Source organism: Ursus americanus, chromosome 14 (genome assembly GCF_024610735.1).
Source record: "Ursus americanus isolate L20-20 chromosome 14, mUrsAme1.1.p, whole genome shotgun sequence".
Taxonomy (NCBI): domain Eukaryota; kingdom Metazoa; phylum Chordata; class Mammalia; order Carnivora; family Ursidae; genus Ursus; species Ursus americanus.
Genome location: NC_142140.1, coordinates 38,069,890 through 38,089,891, shown reverse-complemented (window position 1 = coordinate 38,089,891; position 20,002 = coordinate 38,069,890). Strand labels below are relative to the sequence as shown.

The following is a 20,002-nucleotide window of genomic DNA, read 5'->3' as shown; positions in this document are numbered from 1 at the left end:
TTTATTTATTTATTTATTTATTTAAAATAATTTTTTTATTATGTTATGTTAGTCACCATACAGTATATCCTTAGTTTTTGATGTAGTGTTCCATGATTCATTATTTGCGTATAACACCCAGTGCACCATGCAATATGTGCCTTCCTTAAAACCCATCACTGGAGTTTCCACTTATTTAGATTTTTAATTTCTTTCAGCATTGTTTTCTAGTTTTCAGCATACAAGTCTCATGCCTCTTTGGTTAAATTTATTTCTAAATATTTTATTCTTTTTGATGCTGTTGTAAATGGAATTGGGTCACAACCAAGGCATGTGTCTGCACTGGTCCTTCAGGGATCTGTCAGACCATCTACAATGTGTAACACTGAATTTTTGGAGGACAAGATCCACACTGCCTTCTTTTTGCACCAGGCAGCTGCTCCAGGAAAGCAGGCTGCTATTCTCATTGCTGGACAGGGGCTGAGGAATGGACTGTGATAGCTGATTTGCATATGTTTTTCTACTACCCAGGATCAGCAACATCTCCCTTTATCCCTTCATAGTGAGCACGCCTCTGATTATTATAAGTGTCCATTTAGGTTCCAGAGTTCCAAGATAGTTGATTCCAGTAATTTTTTCCAGTTTACAGTTCTTTCAGTGGAGGAACCAACTCATAGAACTTCCTACTCTGCCATTGTGTGATATCACTCTTATTGGATTTTTAGAGTTTTATGAAATGTATTTGGGACATAAGTCCTTTATCAAATATATGCTTTGTAAGGGTTTTCTTCCAGTCTGAGTCCTGTCTTTTCATTCTCTTAAAAGTGTCTTTCAAGGGGCAAAAGTTTTAAATTTTGATGATGTCCAGTTTATCAATTTGTGCTTTTTTGGAATTCTGCCTTCAGTGTCTTATTGAAGAAATCTTTGCCTAACCCAAGGCCGCAATGCTTCTCTCTGATGTTGTCTTCTGGAAGTTTTATAGTGTTAGGTTTATATTTAGGTCTATTATCCATTTCAAGTTGTTGTTTTATTTTTTTAAATATGGTGCAAGATAAGGACCCAAGCTCATTCCCCCCCCCCAATATGGATATCCAGTTGTTTCGGCACCATTTGTTGAGTAGGCTATCCTTTTTTTTAAAATTACGTTCAATTAGCCAACATACAATACATCATTGGGTTTTGATGTAGTGTTAAATGATTCATTAGTTCAGTATAACACCCAGTGCTCATCATATCACATGCCCTCTTTAATGCCCATCACCCAGTTACCCCATCCCCCCAGTCACCTCCCTTTCCACAACCCTGTTTGTTTCCTGGAGTCAAGAGTCTCATATGGTTTATCTCCCTCTCTGATTTCTTCTCATTCAGTATTCCCCCCTACCTCTAATGTCCTCTGCACTTTCCTTTTTATTCCACATCTGAGTGGATAATTGTGTTTCTCTGACTGACTTATTTCACTTAGCATACTACCCTCCAGTTCCACCCATGTCGATGTAAATGGTAGATATTCATCCTTTCTGATTGTTGAGTAATATTCCATTGTATATATGAACCACATCTTTTTTTTTATTATGATATGTTAGTCACCATATGGTACATCATTAGTTTTGGATATAGTGTTCCATGATTCATTGTTTGTGTATAACACCCAGTGCTCCATGCAATATGTGCCCTCCTTAATACCCATCAGTGGGCTAGCCCATCCCCCCATCACCTTCCCCTCTAAAACCCTCAGTTTGTTTCCCGGAGTCCATATGAACCACATCTTCTTTATCCATTCACCTGTGGAAGGACATCTCCGCTTCTTCCATAGTTTGGCTATTGTGGACATTGCTGCTATGAACATTGCTGTGCATATGGCCCTTCTTTTCACTATATCTGTATCTTTGGGGTAAATACCTAGTAGTGCAATATAGAAATGGAAGGAAAACTTCCAAGCTCATTCTATGAGGCCAGCATTATCCCAAAACTAGACAAAGATCCCATCAAAAAGGAGAATTACAGGCCAATATCCCTGATGAACTTGGATGCCAAAGTACTCAACAAGATCCTAGCCAATAGGATCCAACAGTACATTAAAAGGATTCTTCACCACCACCAGGTGGGATTTATGCCTGAGATGCAAGGGTGGTTCAACATAGGCAAATCAATCAACGTGATAGAGCAGATTAATAAAAGAAACCATATAATCCTTTCATTTGATGCAGAAAAAAGATTTGACAAAACACAGCATCCTTTCTTGGTTAAAACTCTTCAAAATATAGGGATAGAGGGAACATACCTCAATATCACAAAAGCCATCTATGAAAATCCCACAGTGAATATCATTCTCAATGGGGAAAAACTGAGAGCTTTTCCCTTACGGTCAGGAATACGACAGGGATGCCCACTCTCACCACTACTGTTCAACATAGTACTAGAAGTCTCAGCCTCAGCAATCAGACAACAAAAAGAAATAAAGGACATTCAAATTGGCAAAGAAGTCAAACTCTCTCTCTGCAGATGACATGATACTTTATGGAAAACTCAAAAGACTCCACCTCTCAGTTACTAGAACTCATACAGCAATTAGGCTATCCTTTTTACACTGCATTTTGTGTCTTTTTAAAAAAAATTAGCTGTCCCTATATGTGTGGGTTTATTTCTGGACTCTTTATTCTGTTCCATCGATCTGTTAGTCTATCGTTACATTAATACCATGCTGTTTTGATTATTGTAGCTTTATAATAATTATTGAAATCAGATAGTGTTAATCTTGTTAACTACTTTCTTTTTCATAGTTCTGGCTGTTCTATGTCTTTTCATTTCTATATAATTTAAAACAGTTTGTCAGTTTCTAAAAAAAACTGGGATTTTGTTTGACATTGCATTGAATCTATAGATCAATTTGGAAAATATTGTCATTTTAACAGTATGAAGTCTTTCAACCAATGAAAAGGGCATATCTCTCCATTTATTTAGGTTTTCTTTAATTTATCTCAGAAATATTTTAGTTTTCAGTGTACAGATTTTTTTCCACTATTTTGTCACATTCACTCCTATGTATTATCTATTTTGATGTTATTTAAATAGTATTATTTTTTTAAAATATCCTTTTCTGTTTTCTGCTATTATATGAAAATGTAATTGATTTTTATATAGTGATCTTGTAATGTATAACCATACTAAACTCACTAGTTCTAACTACTTTTTTGGTAGATTCCATTTGATTTTCTAGTAGACAATCATGTCATCTGCAAACAGTTTTACTTCTTCCTTTCCAATTTTGATGCTTTTTCTTTTTCTTTTGTTATGTTCAATTAGCCAACATGTAGTATATCATTAGTTTTTGATGCAGTGTTCATTAGTTCATTAGTTGCATATAACACCCAGGACTCATTACCACCTGAGCCCTCCTTAGTACCCATCACCCAGTTACCCCATTCCTCCCCTCCCTTCCATAACCCTCAGTTTATTTCCTGGAGTCCAGGGTCTCCCATGGTTTGTCTCCCTCTCTGATTTTTGTTTCTTTTTCTTGACTGACTGTGCTGGCTAGAATCTTAAGTACAATCTTGAAGGTGGTGAGAGTGGGCATTCTTTCTTTTCCCCTTGATCTGAGAGAGAAAGGATTCAGTCTTGCAAAGTTGACTTCTGAAAATTAAACTGTGAGTTATCACAGTAAATGTTAGTAACCACTGTGGGGGAAAGCCAAGAGATTGTGTAGGATGCCAAAGAGTTTGGAATGTTCTCTGTAGGTAGCAAAGACTGCTGTGTGGTCACAACTGGGGAAGGAATGAATAAAGGGCATGGTCAGTCAAGAGAGTGGAAAAGAGAGCTCCAAAAATCCAGATGTCGGTAGCATTTGTGTGCTCTTCAGAGGAGAGAGGCATGAGTTTTTTGAACAAAGTACAGTCTGGAGAATAGTGCTTTATGGTGGGACGAGGTTGGTACTTTTAGGCTTTGCGTGACTTGGATGAAAGATCTCCTTTACACTCTTTACCCCCTTAATTGTTTCTTGCTTACCAAACTGTCTTCTGATAGACTTGTATATTCTCCTACCAGTAGTATTGCCTTGAAATGGGGACATCAGTGTCTTGGATGCTGGGAAAGAAAGTTCTACATTAAAAAGTTAATTACTAGTAGCTTGATTATTTTGGGGGTTTAATTATGAGGGATAGATTGGGGTGACTGTTGTGTGTCAGATGAACTCTCTTGGAATGCCTTCTCATTTGTTATAAGAAATAATGCTGTCGTTTAGGTCTCTTAGAAGACTTTTGCCTTGGTTTCTTCTGCTAAACACTAACTTTCCCTCTTCACTTCCTTCTCTCCCTTCCCTCCTTCCTTCTTAAATTAAGATTAATGGGATAATTTGGGTGATATACCTAGGAAAGTGTTGGAGATGGGAGTAGGCCTTCATCAGTTAGCCTGTGTTTGTCAACACTCACCTCTCCCCATAGCCTTTATTAGGTATAGCTTTTTTTTTTTTCCTAAAGTAGGCTCCATGCTCACTGTGGAGCCCAACATGGGGCTTGAACTCACCACCCTGAGATTAAGACTTGAGCTGAAATCAAGAGTCAGACACTTAACTGACTGAGCCAATCAGGTGCCCTATAGGTATAACTTCAAATAGTCTTCCCTTACTCCATGGGGTGCCTGGGCAGCACAGTCAGTTAAGCATCTGACTCTTGGTTTTTGGCTCAGGTTCTGATCTTAGGGTCATGAGATCGAACCCTGGGTCGGGGTCCCCACTCAATATGGAGTCTGCTTAAGACTGTCTCTCCCTTTCCTTCTGCCCCTGTCTGCACCCCCCCCCACTCTCTTTCTCTCTCAAATAAATAAATCTTAAAAAATAGTCTTCCCTTACTCCAGATATTTAATTAACATCTTACTCTGTTTCCACAGCCTAGGACAATTTAACATTTAACGTTTGCATAGCATAGATAATATGCTTTTCATCACTTATCTTTTGTTGGAAGTACATTTCTAGTATGGTATGGCACAGGGGAATGGGAATAGGGAAGGAAAGATTGTATTTAGGGCAAAGGAAAGTTGAAAGAAAAGTAAAAGCTATGATTTTCTTCTCTACCTGGACTTTTAAATAGTTTTAGACAGTTTATTAGTAACTATGTTTGTTTGGTTTACGGGTGTAGTGGCTTTTTAAGGATAGATATTTTCATGAATCAATCTGTAGTCAATATTCCTTTCCAAACTTTTTTTAAAGATTTTATTTATTTATTCGACAGAGAGAGAGAGACAGCCAGCGAGAGAGGGAACACAAGCAGGGGGAGTGGGAGAGGAAGAAGCAGGCTCATAGCAGAGGAGCCTGATGTGGGGCTTGATCTCATAACGCCGGGATGACGCCCTGAGCTGAAGGCAGACGCTTAACCACTGAGCCACCCAGGCACCCCCAAACTTCTTTTTATACCTATTTTTCTTAGTCCTGTCAGTGGACATCATCTTTGACTACCTTTACCTTTAAGGATTAAGCATGGTTTATAGAAAAATTCTGTCACAGGTGCTTCTTATCACCCAGTAGCTATTCTAAAAAGAAAGGGAGGGAAGTCTCTCTAGAAGCAAATTACAGATAAAAGTCTTAGGCCCTTTCTGTAAACTTAATCATTACAGATACACTGAGGTGGCATTTAACTGATAGTATTTTTTTTAGAGCCTAGTGGCATAGTTAGTTTTCCTATTTCTATCTCTGTTTTCAAATTATTATGTACAGTGGACTTTGCCCAGTTTCCTATTAGCCCTTAAAGAATATACAGTCTACATTTTATTTTATATTGCAGTGCTTCACTTGCTTTGCATGAGGTAGTGTAAAGTAATAATTATTATCATTTGGGAAGGAGGTGTGGATTACTTTGGCATTATTCATGGCCAGTTGTTGTGTGCCTTAAACCAGATTTTCTTTGCTATCCATGTCCTCTCAGGGTGTGTCCCTCCCTCATCCTGCTGAAGGAATGCAAATTAACTTCATTAAAGACCCAAATAAAAACTTAGTTAAGACAGATCTGCTCTAAGAAATCATGTATAGCCAAGCCAAACAAATTATTTTTGTTTGAACTATGTTTTTTCCTTTTTCTTTTCATTGGTATAGATAATACAGAAATGGCTGTTATTTGGATTGCTTCTCATTTAATGTAATCATCCTAGGATTAACTAAATAGCAGTGCTTCAAATGCAAGCTATTTTGATTTTTTTCAGGTATTTTATTTATTATTATTATTTTAATAATAATTTTTTATTATGTTATGTTAGTCACCACATGGTACATCCCTAGTTTTTGATGTAATGTTCCATGATTCATTACTTGCATATAACACCCAGTGCACCATGCAATATGTGCCCTCCTTAAAAAGTTAAAAATTGAGCTACCCTATTTTGATACTTTTTTGACCTGGAAATAAGAAAAATAGCATAAAATATGTAAGAGACTGATAATATTTTTGTGAGTTTCTAAAGTAGTACTAAGGGGATAATGTGGTACATAGTCTGTGTTAAAGCTATTTTTAAGGAGAGTAATACCTTCAGGCGATTTTTTTCATGTGTCTTTGAACCTATAACGTGCTTGTTGCAGGGGCTTAAGAAGAGTTGACTTTTGTTTTTAAAAGATTTTTATTTATTTGAGAGAGAGAGCATAAGCAGGGAGAGGGGCAGAGAGAGAAGCAGACTCCCCATTGAGTGGGGAGCACGATTTTGAGTTCAATCCCAGGACCCTGGGATTGTGACCTGAACCGAAGGCAGATGCCCAACTGACTGAGCCACCCAGGTGCCCCAAGTTGACTTTTTATAATCAGTTTTATTGTAATGAATACATAGGTATTACAGTTTACAGAAATAAGTGTTAAGAGAAATTATAGTAGTTTTCTATCTTGAGATTATTATGATACCATTAGCAGCAATTAATTACATGCACAGTAGCAATAAGGAACACACAGGTTCATTCTTTTTATTAAAAAAGATTTATTTTATTTTTTTTCCCTATTTTTTAAATAATTTTTTATTATATTAGTCACCATACAGTACATCCCCAGTTTTTGATGCAATGTTCCATGATTCATTATTTGCGAATAACACCCAGTGCACCATGCAATATGTGCCCTCCTTAATGCCCATCACTGGCTTATCCCAGTCCCCCTCCCCCCGAAGCCTTCAGTTTGTTTCCCAGAGTTCACAGTCTCTCATGGTTCATTCCCCCTTCTGTTTACACCCCCCTTCATTCTTCCCTTCCTTCTCCTACCGCACATTGATTATTCTAATGCGTGTTTAGAATAGGGCTGAGAAGCACTCATCTAGAGCAGTAGTTTCCAGACCTGGATGTGTATGAGACACCTGTGAAGTTTTAGAAATAGATTCTAAAACCCCACTCCAGACTGACTGGATCAGAATTTCCAGGGATTTAAAAAAATACTTGTGCAGGCATTTCATTAAAAGAGAACTGAACCTAGGATACCCTGTTTTGGACATTGAATAACCAGAGGATTAAATTTAAATTCAATTAGCCAATATATAGTACATCATTAGTTTCAGATGTAGAGTTTAGTAAGTCATCAGTTGCATATAACACCCAGTGCTTATCACATCATGTACCCTCCTTAATGCCCATTACCCAGTTACCCCATCCCCCCACCCACCACCCCTCCAGGAACCCTCAGTTTGTTTCCTATAGTTAAGAATCTCTCATGGTTTGTCTCCCTCTCTGATTTCTTCCCATTCAGTTTTCCTACCCTTCCCCTTTGATCTCTGCACTATTTCTTATATTCCACATATGAGTGAAACCATATGATAATTGCCTTTCTCTGATTGACTTATTTTGCTCAGCATAATACCCTCCAGTTCCATCCACGTTGATGTAAATGGCAAGATTTCATTTTTTGGATTGCTGAGTAATATTCTTGTGTGTGTGTGTGTGTGTGTGTGTGTGTGTGTGTGTGTATGTATACCATATCTTTTTTATCCAATCATCTGTCGATGGACATCTGGGCTCTTTCCATAGTTTGGCTATTGTGGACCCAGAAATGGACCCTCAACTCTATGATCGACTAATCTTTGACAAAGCAGGAAAGAATATCCAATGGAAAAAAGAGAGTCTCTTCAACAAATGGTGTTGGGAAAATTGGACAGCCACATGCAGAAGAATGAAACTGGACCATTCTCTCACACCATACACAAAGATAAATTCAAAATGGGTGAAAGACCTAAATGTGAGACAGGAATCCATCAAATCCTAGAGGAGAACATAGGCAGCAACCTCTGTGACCTTGGCTGCATGAACTTCTTCTAGACGTGTCTCCGAAGGCAAAGGAAATAAAAGCAAAAATGAACTATTGGGACTTCATCGAGATAAAAAGCTTTTGCACAGCAAAGGAAACAGTCAACAAAACTAAAAGGCAACCTACGGAATGGGAGAAGATATTTGCAAATGACATATCAGATAAAGAGCTAGTATCCAAGATCGATAAAGAACTTATCAAAGCAACACCCAAAAAACAAATAATCCCGTCAAGAAATGGGGAATGAAGCATGAGAGACTATGGACTGTGAGAAACAAACTGAGGGCCTCAGAGGGGAGGGGGGTGGGGGAATGGGATAGACTGGTGATGGGTAGTAAGGCGGGCACGTATTGCATGGTGCACTGGGCGTTATACGCAACTAATGAATCATCGAACTTTACATCAGAAACCAGGGATGTACTGTATGGTGACTAACATAATATAATAAAAAAACATTAAAAAAAAGAGAAATGGGCAGAAGACATGAACGGACATTTCTCCAAAGAAGATACACAAATGGCCAACGGACACATGAAAAAATACTCAACATCATTAGCCATTAGGGAAATTCAAATCAAAACCACATTGATATACCACCTCACACCAATCAGAATGGCTAAAATTAACGTCAGTAAACAACAAATGTTGGAAGGATGCAGAGAAAGGGGAACCTTTTTACCCTGTTGGTGGGAATGCAAGCTGGTACAGCTTGGAAAACGGTATGGAGTTTCCTCAAAAAGTTGAAAATAGAGCTACCCTATGACCCAGCAATTGCACTACAGGGTATTTACGCCAAAAAAAGAGATTTAATTTAGAGAGAGAGCATGAATAGGGGGAGGAGCAGAGGGAGAAGGAGGGAGAGAATCCTCAGGCATACTTCTCCCTGAGTGTGGAGCCCCATGCAGGCCTCAGTTCCAGACAGGACACTGAGATCATGATGTGAGCAGAAACCAAGAGTAGGCTGCTCAACCTACTGAGCTACCCAGGTGCCCCCACACAGGTTCATTCTTATTTTTTTAATTTTTATTTTTTAGAGAGAGAGCACGCATGTGAGAGAGTGTTTAGGTGGGGAGGGAAGAGGGAAGAGGAGAGACAGAATCTTAAGCAGGCTCCAGGTTCAATGCAGAGCCCAATGTGGGGCTTAATCTCACAACCCTGAGATCATGACTTAAGCTGAAATCAAGAGTCAGAGGCTTAACCCACTGAGCTACCCAGGGGCCTTCATTCTTATACTTTGATAGTTTGAAATAAACTTCAGTACCCATAAGAATTTTTTTTGTTTATACTATTCCTTCCTGCTTCATATGGAAATATTCAAATGGAAAATGATAATTCATAGGAAGGTTTGTGAATTCTTCATAAGAAAATTATATTAAGTAGGTGTGCCTAGTGGCATAGTCGGTTAGGTGTCCAACTTGATTTTGGCTCAGGTTATGATCTCAGCTGGATCTCATGGGATCCAGCCCCATGTCGGGCTTTGGGGTCAGTGTGGAGTCCGCTTGTCCCTCTCCCTCTGCTCCTCCCCTTGCTTGTGCTTTCTGTCTCTAAAATAAATCTTAAAAAAGAGGAAGAATGTGTTATGTAGTTTTAAAATAAGCTAGTGAAGAGGGGAAAAACTACTCTGTGATCATAAAGTGGAGGCAGTCAGTGAACACACAACAATTTAAAGAATACATAGGTATTACAGTTTATGTAAATATATGTTGAGTGAAATTGATAGTTTTTCCTCCCTCCTATACTTGCTGTTACTTTTGTCACGCATTTTACTTTTCAGAATACTACAAATACACAGCACATTAGTACTGTTTTTGTTTTTTTAAGATTTTATTTATTTATTTGACAGAGAGAGAGAGACAGCCAGTGAGAGGGGGAACACAGGCAGGGAGAATGGGAGAGTTATTTGAATAAGCAGGCTCTCAGCAGAGGAGCCCGATGCGGGGCTCAATCCCAGGACTCCGGGATCCTGCCCTGAGCCAAAGGCAGATGCTTAACAACTGAGCCACCCAGGCGCCCCGTTTTTGTTTCAGACTAGGAGTTGGCAAATTTTTACTCTAAAGGACAAAAATAGTAAAATATTTTAAATTTTATAGGCCAAGTGGCAAAATCGATGTATATATTATGTAGGTATACTTCTTCAACAAGAAAGGAAATAAATTTTCACACATTTTTTATTGATGAAATTCAAAATATAAAAATAATTGAGCACAATTTTTTCGGTAACATATATCTAATGAGAAGAATAGAATTATTTTTTTGGATTAATTGTCTTTAATGTTTATATTCCTGCTAGTCAAAATCACTCACAAAACTTTATCTGTTAATGCTGATCTGTAATGAGATTTTGTTTTTCATCTTTATAAACACTTTTTCAGACAGATATCACCAAATGCTGGTGTCAGTCTTTATATATGTTTCAGTATGAGAGTATTCATCACCTGGAAGGCATTTATGGAATTTATTAACCTCTTCTCTTGTTATTTGCCACTTAGCATGTCATTATGTTGCAGATTAAACTACTTCCAACTGATGGTTAAGTGGAAGTTCCTCAGTTGCACCATTATATGGATTTTGAAATATGGAAATTTCCTTTGCATTTGCACTTAAGTTTAAAAAACTCTACAGGAACTGTATTTTGAGCACAAAAATGTGTGGGATCCAAATTTGAGTTAGAAAGGAGATATTGTTTCTTTTTTTAACTTTTGAAAGTATGAAAAGTTTATAAAGCAGCTTAACATTAGTTGTGATTTGAGTTGGCATCAGAATATCTTTAATATAGGTATAAGTTTCACAAATCAGTTTGATTTTAAGTTGAATTCATTAAGAAACATTATCAAGACTGAATCAAAAACTAATTTCCAAAGCCATTTATTATTTGATAATAATAGTGGATGAGGGAAGGGGCCCCTGGATGAATCAGTCAGTGGAGCATGTGACTCTTGATCTTAGGGTTGTGAGTTCGAGCCCCACGTTGGGTGTAGAGATTACTTAAGATGTTTTAAAAAAATAACGGATGAGGGAAGTTTTCATTCACAACAATTTCAGTCACAGCTTGAAGTGCAATAAAATTGCAATAAAACTTGACCATTACTAAGCCATCTTGCTGCTGTGCGGTTGAGCAAGTCAGGATACTTGCCTTCTGTTTTTCATAAAAATTCATGGAAGTGAAGATCAAGTCCCTGAGAGCAAATGAAGTTCTTTGTTGACTACTGGCAGATTAACACATGAAAGAGTCATAGAATTTCTGCAGAGTACTTGCTGGTGAACCCTACAATGAATAACCATAGATTTTAAACATCTTACATTTGTACAAGCTTTCTAAATTGGTCCACCCAAGTTATTTTCTGTCCATGTATATTTTCACTACTATTAATCATAACACATCTTAGTAACTTCCACTTCAGATGGTACTGAGTTAGTGTTGTCTCAGCTTGTTCAGTCACATCAGACTTGGAATTGACTTCTTAAATATAACTGATCGGTATCAGTAACATTTGTTGAGTCAAGGAAAACCACTTGTATTTCTTTGCCTTTAAAAAAAAATGGGTTAGCCCAGTGATGGGTATTAAGCGGGACACGTATTGCATGGAGCACTGGGTGTTATATGCAAACAATGAATCATGGATCACTACATCAAAAACTGATGTTGTACTGTATGGTGACTAACATATCACAATAAAAAAAAATAAAAATGTAAAAAACTAATGATGTACTGTACCTTGGCTAATTGAATTTAAATTTTAAAAAAGTATATAATTCAGTGGTTTTATGTATTTAGAAAGTTGAATAACCGTCATCACTATCTAATTCTGGAATATTTTCATCACTCCATAAAGAATCTATATACCCAGTGATAGTTACTCCACATTCCTCTCCAAGGATATGGCAATTACTAATCTACTTTCTGTGTCTATGGATTTGCCTATTCTGGATCTTTCATATGAATAGAATCATAAAATATGTGGCCTTTTGTGTCTAACTTCTTTAACTTAGCATAGGTTTTCAGAGTTCATTCATGTAGCAGTATGTATCACTACTTGATTCTTTTTATGGATGATAATATTCCATTGTATGAATATACCACATTTTATTTATCCAGCCATCCATTTGATGGACATATGGATTGTTTCACTTTTTGGCTATTACAAATTGTGTTATGAACCTTTGTGGGTAACTTTTTGTTTGAGCATATGTTTTCAGTTCTCTTGGGGTGTATATGTAGGAGTGGAAATGCTGGATCATATGATAAGTATATGTTTAACTTCTTGAGGAACTGCCAAACGATTTTTAACAGCAGCTGTACCATTTTACATTTCTACCAGCAATATATCCCTATAGTTTTATTGTCAATCTTTTTGATTATAACCATCTTAGTGGGTATGAAATGGTGTCTCATTGTCTTGATTAGCATTTCACTAGTGACTAATGATGTTGAACATTTTCATGTTTTATTGGCCACTTGTACATCTTCTTTAGAGAAATAGCCATGCAGATCCTCTTTCCATTTTTAATTTTTTTACTTTTGTAAAAGTTCTTTTATGTATTCTGGGTGTAAATCCTTTGTAAGATATATTATTTGCAAATATTTTCTCCCATTCCCTGGGTTTCCTTTTTCACTTTCTTGATGGTGTCCTTTGCAGCACAAAAGTTTTTAAGTTTAATGAAGTTCAATTTATTCTTTCTTTTGTTGTTTATGATTTTGGTGTCATATATAAGGAAGCACTAACTAATTTAAGGTCATAAAGATTTACTCTTAAATTTTCTTTAAGAATTTTATAGTTTAGTTCTTATATTGTCTTTGATCCATTTTGAGGTAAAATTCACATATATTGAATTAGTTGTACAGTTTTGCCCAAAGTCTATACTTACACATTGTCAAACACTATTTCTGTCTTTCTAGAATATTCTTTTTGTGTTACCTGATCAGTCCATGTTTCTCTAGAGGCAACTGGTGTTTTGATTTTATTTTTCTTAGATTAATTTAGCCTATTCTACATCTTTTAGTAAATAGAACTATGTAGTATGTACACTTTTGCATCTAACTTCTTTTGTTGGGGATAATGATTGTGATATTTGTCCACTGTGTTACTTGTACCAGTGGATCTTTATTTTTTACGTCCAAGTGATATTATATTTTTGAATATTGCATATTTTATCTATACTTTGATGAACAGTTGGGTTGTTTCTAGTTCTGGGCTATTGTGGATAAAGCCGCTGTGAACATTCTTATAGAAGTTATTTGTTTGTTTTGAGTCACTCTGATGAGGGGTTTATAACTTGTTTTGCATCTTTTTTCACTGAGGTGTAGTTGACACACAATGTTACATTAGTTTTAGGTGAACAACAGTGATTCAACAACTCTGTAGCGTATGCTGTACTCATCACAAGTATAGTTGCCATCTGTCACCATATAACATTATTGTAGTATCATTGACTAATATTCCCTACACTGTACCTTTCATCCCTGTGGCCTATTCATTTCATAACTAGAAGCCTGTACCTTCCACTCCCCTTTGCTCATTTTTCCCATTTCCCTAATCCCTGGCAATCAATTTGTTCTCTGTATTAATAAGTCTGTTTATGCCTTTTTGGTCCATTTTGTTTTTTAGATTGCACACATAAGTGAAATAATATGGTATTTGTGTTTTTCTTTCAGACTTATCTGAGCATAATACCCTTTAGGTCCATCCATATTGTCACAAATGGCAAGATTTCATTGTTCTTTATAAGTAAAGTTCCATTACACACACACACACACACACACACACACACACACACACACACCACATCTTCTTTTTCCGTTCATCTATTAATGGACACTTAGGTTGCTTCCATACCTTGTTTATTGTAAATAATGCTACAGTAAACATAGGGATGCATGTATCTTTTTGAATTAGTGTTCTTGTTTTCTTTGGGTAAATACTTCTTTGGGTAAATAATAGCTGAATTACTGGGTCATATGACATTTCTATTTTTAGATTTTTTTAAAATGTTTTTTTATTATATCATGTTAGTCACCATACAGTACATCCCCGGTATCCGATGTAAAGTTCGATGATTTATTAGTTGCGTATAACACCCAGTGCACCATGCAATACATGCCCTCCTTGCTACCCATCACCGGTCTATCCCATTCCCCCACCCGCCTCCCCTCTGAGGGCCTCAGTTTGTTTCTCATAGTCCATAGTCTCTCATGTTTCATTCCCCCTTCTGATAACCCCCCTTTCTTTATCCCTTTCTTCCCCTACCGATCATCCTAGTTCTTATGTTCCATAGATGAGAGAAATCATATGATAGTTGTCTTTCTCTGCTTGACTTATTTCACTTAGCATTATCTCCTCCCGTGCCATCCATGTTGCAGCAAATGTTGAGAATTCGTTCTTTCTGATAGCTGAGTAATATTCCATTGTATATATGGACCACAACTTCTTAATCCAGTCATCTGTTGAAGGACATCTCGGCTCCTTCCACGATTTAGCTATTGTGGACAATGCTGCTATGAACATTGGGGTGCATATGGCCCTTCTCTTCACTACGTCTGTATCTTTGGGGTAAATACCCAGTAGTGCAAAAGCTGGGTCATAGGGTAGCTCAATTTTTAACTTTTTAAGGGACCTTCACACTGTTTTCCAGAGTGGCTGTACCTACTTGCATTCCCACCAACAATGTAGGAGGGATCCCCTTTCTCCACATCCTCTCCAACAATTGTTGTTTCTTGCCTTGTCTATTTTTGCCATTCTAACTGGTGTAAGGTGGTATCTCAGTGTGGTTTTGATTTGAATTTCCTGATGGCTAATGATGTTGAACATTTTTTCATGTGTCTGTTAGCCATTTGTATGTCATCATTGGAAAAGTGTCTGTTCATATCTTCTGCCCATTTTTTGATTTGATTATTTGTTTCTTGTGTATTGAGTTTGAGAAGTTCTTTGTAGATCTTGGATACCACTCTTTTATCTGTAGTGTCATTTGCAACTATCTTCTCCCATTCCGTGAGCTGCCTCTTAGTTTTTTTACTGTTTCCTTGGCTGTGCAGAAGCTTTTTATTTTGATGAAGTCCCATAAGTTCATTTTATCTTTTGTTTCTCTTGCCTTTGGAGATGTGTCATGAAAATGGTTGCTTTGGCCGATGTCGTAGAGGTTGCTGCCTATGTTCTCCTCTAGAATTTTGATGGATTCCTGTCTCACATCGAGTTCTTTCATCCATTTGGAGTTTATTTTTGTGTATGGTGTGAGAGATTGGTCAAGTTTCATTCTTTTGCATGTAGCTGTCCAATTTTCCCAGCAGCATTTACTGAAGAGACTGTCTTTTTTCCACTGTATGTTTTTTCCTGCTTTATCAAAGATTAGTTGCCCAAAGAGCCGAGGGTCCATTTCTGGGTTTTCTATTCTGTTCCATTGGTCTGTGTGTCTGTTTTTGTGCCAGTACCATGCTGTCTTTGTGATCACAGCTTTGTAGTACAGCTCGAATGTCGGCCTTGTGATGCCCCCAGCTTTGTTTTTCCTTTTCAACAGTTCCTTGGCAATTCGGGGCCTTTTCTGATTCCATACAAATTTAAGGACTATTTGTTCCAGGTCTTTGAAAAATGTCCTCGGTATTTTGATTGGGATAGCATTGAAAGTGTAGATTGCTCTGGGTAGTATGGACATTTTAAGTATGTTAATTCTTCCGATCCATGAGCATGGAATATTTTTCCATCTTTTTATGTTTTCCTCAATGTCTTTCAAGAGTGATTTATAGTTTCTAGAATATATGGACCGCAACTTCTTAATCCAGTCATCTGTTGAAGGGCATCTCGACTCCTTCCATGATTTAGCTTGTGGACAATGCTGCTATGAACATTCTGGTGCATATGGCCCTTCTCTTCACTACGTCGGTATCTTTGAGGTAAATACCCAGTAGTGCAATGGCTGGGTCATACAGTAGCTCAATTTTTAACTTTTTAAGGGACCTCCACACTGTTTTCCAGAGTGGCTGTACCAACTTGCATTCCCACCAACAATGTAGGAGGGATCCCTTTTCTCCACATTCTCTCCAACAATTGTTTATTCTTGCCTTGTCAATTTTTGCCATTCTAACTGGTGTAAGGTCGTATATTAGTGTGGTTTTGATTTGAATTTTCCTGATGGCTAGTGATTTTGAACATTTTTTCATGTGTCTGTTAGCCATTTGTATGTCTTCACTGGAAAAGTGTCTGTTCATATCTTCTGCCCATTTTTGATTTGATTATTTTTTTCTCGTGTCTTGAGTTGGAGAAGTTCTTTGTAGATCTTGGATACCACTCTTTTATCTGTAGTGTCATTTGCAAATATATTTTCCCATTCTGTGGGCTGCCTCTTAGTTTTTTTGACTGTTTCCTTAGCTGTGCAGAAGCTTTGTATCTTGATGAAGTCCCACAAGTTCATTTTTTCTTTTGTTTCTCTTGCCTTTGCAGATGTGTCATGAAAAAGGTTGCTTTGGCCGATGTCGTAGAGGTTGCTGCCTTTGCTCTTCTCTAGGATTTTGATGGATTCCTGTCTCACATCGAGTTCTTTCATCCATTTGGAGTTTATTTTTGTGTATGGTGTGAGAGATTGGTCAAGTTTCATTCTTTTGCATGTAGTTGTCCAATTTTCCCAGCACCATTTATTGAAGAGACTGTATTTTTTCCATCGGATGTTTTTTCCCTGCTTTATCAAAGATTAGTTGCCCAAAGAGCCGAGAGTCCATTTCTGGGTTTTCTATTCTGTTCCATTGGTCTGTGTGTCTGTTTTTGTGCCAGTACCATGCTGTCTTTGTGATCACAGCTTTGTAGTACAGCTCGAAATCCGGCATTGTGATGCCCCCAGCTTTGTTTTTCCTTTTCAGCAGTTCCTTGGCGATTTGGGGCCTTTTCTGGTTCCATACAAATTTAAGGACTATTTGTTCCAGTTCTTTGAAAAATGTCCTCGGTATTTTGATCGGGATAGCATTGAATGTGTAGATTGGTCTGGGTAGTATGGACATTTTAAGTATGTTAATTCTTCCGATCCATGAGCATGGAATATTTTTCCATCTTTTTTTGTCTTCCTCAATGTCTTTCAAGAGTGATTTATAGTTTCTAGAATATGCACTGGAGATGTTCATTTGTAGAGATCCAGATGTATCTTCCTGCGTCTCAGGCTGATTCCGTGGATGTTCAGGCTGGTCTGGTACCTATCCAGCTTGACTCAGGGGACCGGCTGAAAAAGGGGTCCCCTACTCCTCTGCCATTTCTCAAAATGATTTCTGACTCTACTTCCCTCACCTCCTCCTGGTTCACACACCTTGGTAAAGCAGTTTGGTCACCTAATGCAGTCATCACCAGAAAGTGTTCATCTCCTCTTGGCCACCTACCGGGTAATGATCAGGACGAAAGAGGTGGAGGGTTATATAAACCTATATTTTGAAAATTTTACATTCTTCCTGGACTGTTCCTGGACATGATCTTTCTCTCCCTCTAACAACTCCAGATCAGCGGGGTAGGGGAGGGAGGGGAGATTCAAACTTAATCCGGTTCGCTGATATTCATCCTGCTTCCTGCCCTGTGAGTAATGAGTCCTTTGTCCTATTTTTAGATTTTTAAGGAGCCTCCATACTATTTTCTTTTTCTTTTCTTTTTTTTTTAAAATATTTTATTTATTTATGTGACAGAGAGACAGCCAGCGAGAGAGGGAACACAAGCAGGGGGAGCAGGAGAGGAAGAAGCAGGCTCCCAGCGGAGGAGCCCGATGTGGGACTCGATCCCGGAATGCCAGGATCACGCCCTGAGCCAAAGGCAGCCGCCTAACGACTGCGCTACCCAGGCACCCTCCATACTATTTTCTATAGTGGTTGCACCAATTTACATTCAAATCAGCAGTGCATGAGAGTTCCCTTTTCTCCACATCTTCACCAACACTTATTTCTTGTCTTTTTTATACCAGCCATTCAAAGAACTGATTTTAGATTATAAGACTTGATATATGGTAGTAGAAATCCTTTAAGATTGACAAGGCTATTCTTATTTCTTTGTATCCTTTTTTTATATAAAGATTTTATTTATTTATTTGACAGAGAGAGAGAGACAGACAGCGAGAGAGGGAACACAAGCAGGGGGAGTGGGAGAGGAAGAAGCAGGCTCCCAGTGGAGAAGCCCGATGCGGGGCTCGATCACAGGACCCTGGGATCACGCCCTAAACCAAAGGCAGACGCTTAACGACTGAGCCACCCAGGCGCCCCTGTTTCTTTGTATTCTTATATAAATTTTGAAATCAAATTATCATTTTCCTAAAAAAAAAAAAAGACATGGGGTTAAATTTTAAAAAACTTAATTCCAGTATGATAACATACAGTGTTACATTTTTAGTTGCACAGTATACTGATTTAACTATTCTGTACATTACTCAGTGCTCATCACGATAAGTGTACTCTTAATTGCCTTCTCCTATGTCACCCATCCCCGTACCCACCTCCTCCCCTCTGGCAACTACCAGTTCTCTATTTTTTTTTAAAAGATTTTATTTATTTACTTGACAGAGACAGCCAGCGAGAGAGGGAACACAAACAGGGGGAGTGGGAGAGAAAGAAGCAGGCTTCCAGCAGAGGAGCCTGATGCGGGTTTGATCCCTGGACTCTGGGATCACGCCCTGAGCCAAAGGCAGATGCTTAATGACTGTGCCACCCAGGCGCCCCCCAGTTCTCTATTTTTAAGGCTGTTATTTTTTTGTCTCTTTTTTTCTTTTTTTGTTTTGTTTTTTAAATTCCACATATGATACCAGTCTTTTATCTGTAGTGTCATTTGCAAATATCTTCTCCAAGATCTACAAAGAACTTCTCAAACTCAATACACAAGAAACAAATAAACAAATCAAAAAAATGGGCAGAAGATATGAACAGACACTTTTCCAATGAAGACATACAAATGGCTAACAGACACATGAAAAAATGTGCAAAATCATTAGCCATCAGGGAAATTCAAATCAAAACCACATTAAGATACCACCTTATGCCAATTAGAATGGCAAAAATTGATAAGGCAGGAAACAACAAATGTTGGAGAGGATGTGGAGAAAGGGGATCCCTCCTACATTGTTGGTGAGAATGCAAGTTGGCACAGCCACTCTGGAAAACAGTGTGGAGGTCCCTTAAAAAGTTAAAAATTGAGCTACCCTATGATCCAGCCATTGCACTACTGAGTATTTACCCCAAAGATACAGACGTAGTGAAGAGAAGGGCCATATGCACCGGAATGTTCATAGCAGCATTGTCCACAATAGCTAAATCATGGAAGGAGCCGAGATGCCCTTCCAACAGATGACTGGGTTAAGAAGATGTGGTCCATATATACAATGGAATATTACTCAGTCATCAAAAAGAACGAGTTCTCCATTTGCTGCAACATGGACGGGACTGGAGGAGATAATGCTAAGCGAAATAAGTCAAGCAGAGAAAGACAGTTATCATATGGTCTCACTCATTTATGGAACATAAGAAGTAGGAAGACCGGTAGGAAAAGAAAGGGAAGAAGAAAGGGGGGATAAGCAGAAGGGGGAATGAAGCATGAGAGACTACGGACTCTGAGAAACAAACTGAGGGCTTCAGAGGGTAGGGGGTAGGGGAACGGGATAGGCTGGTGATGGGTATTAAGGAGGGCATGTACTTCATGGTGCACTGGGTGTTACACGTAAGTAATAAATCATGGAACTTTACATCAGAAACTAGGGATGTAGTGTATGGTAACTAACATAATATATTAATATATTATTAAATAAAAATATTCCACATATGCTTGAGA

General features: G+C 38.0%; 1 protein-coding gene across 4 annotated transcripts in view; it reads left to right on the top strand.

The window, feature by feature from the left end:
• DOCK3 (dedicator of cytokinesis 3) overlaps positions 1-20,002 on the top strand; it is a 568,180-nt gene that overhangs the window by 63,786 nt on the left and 484,392 nt on the right. The gene's annotated exons all lie outside the window — the stretch shown is intronic.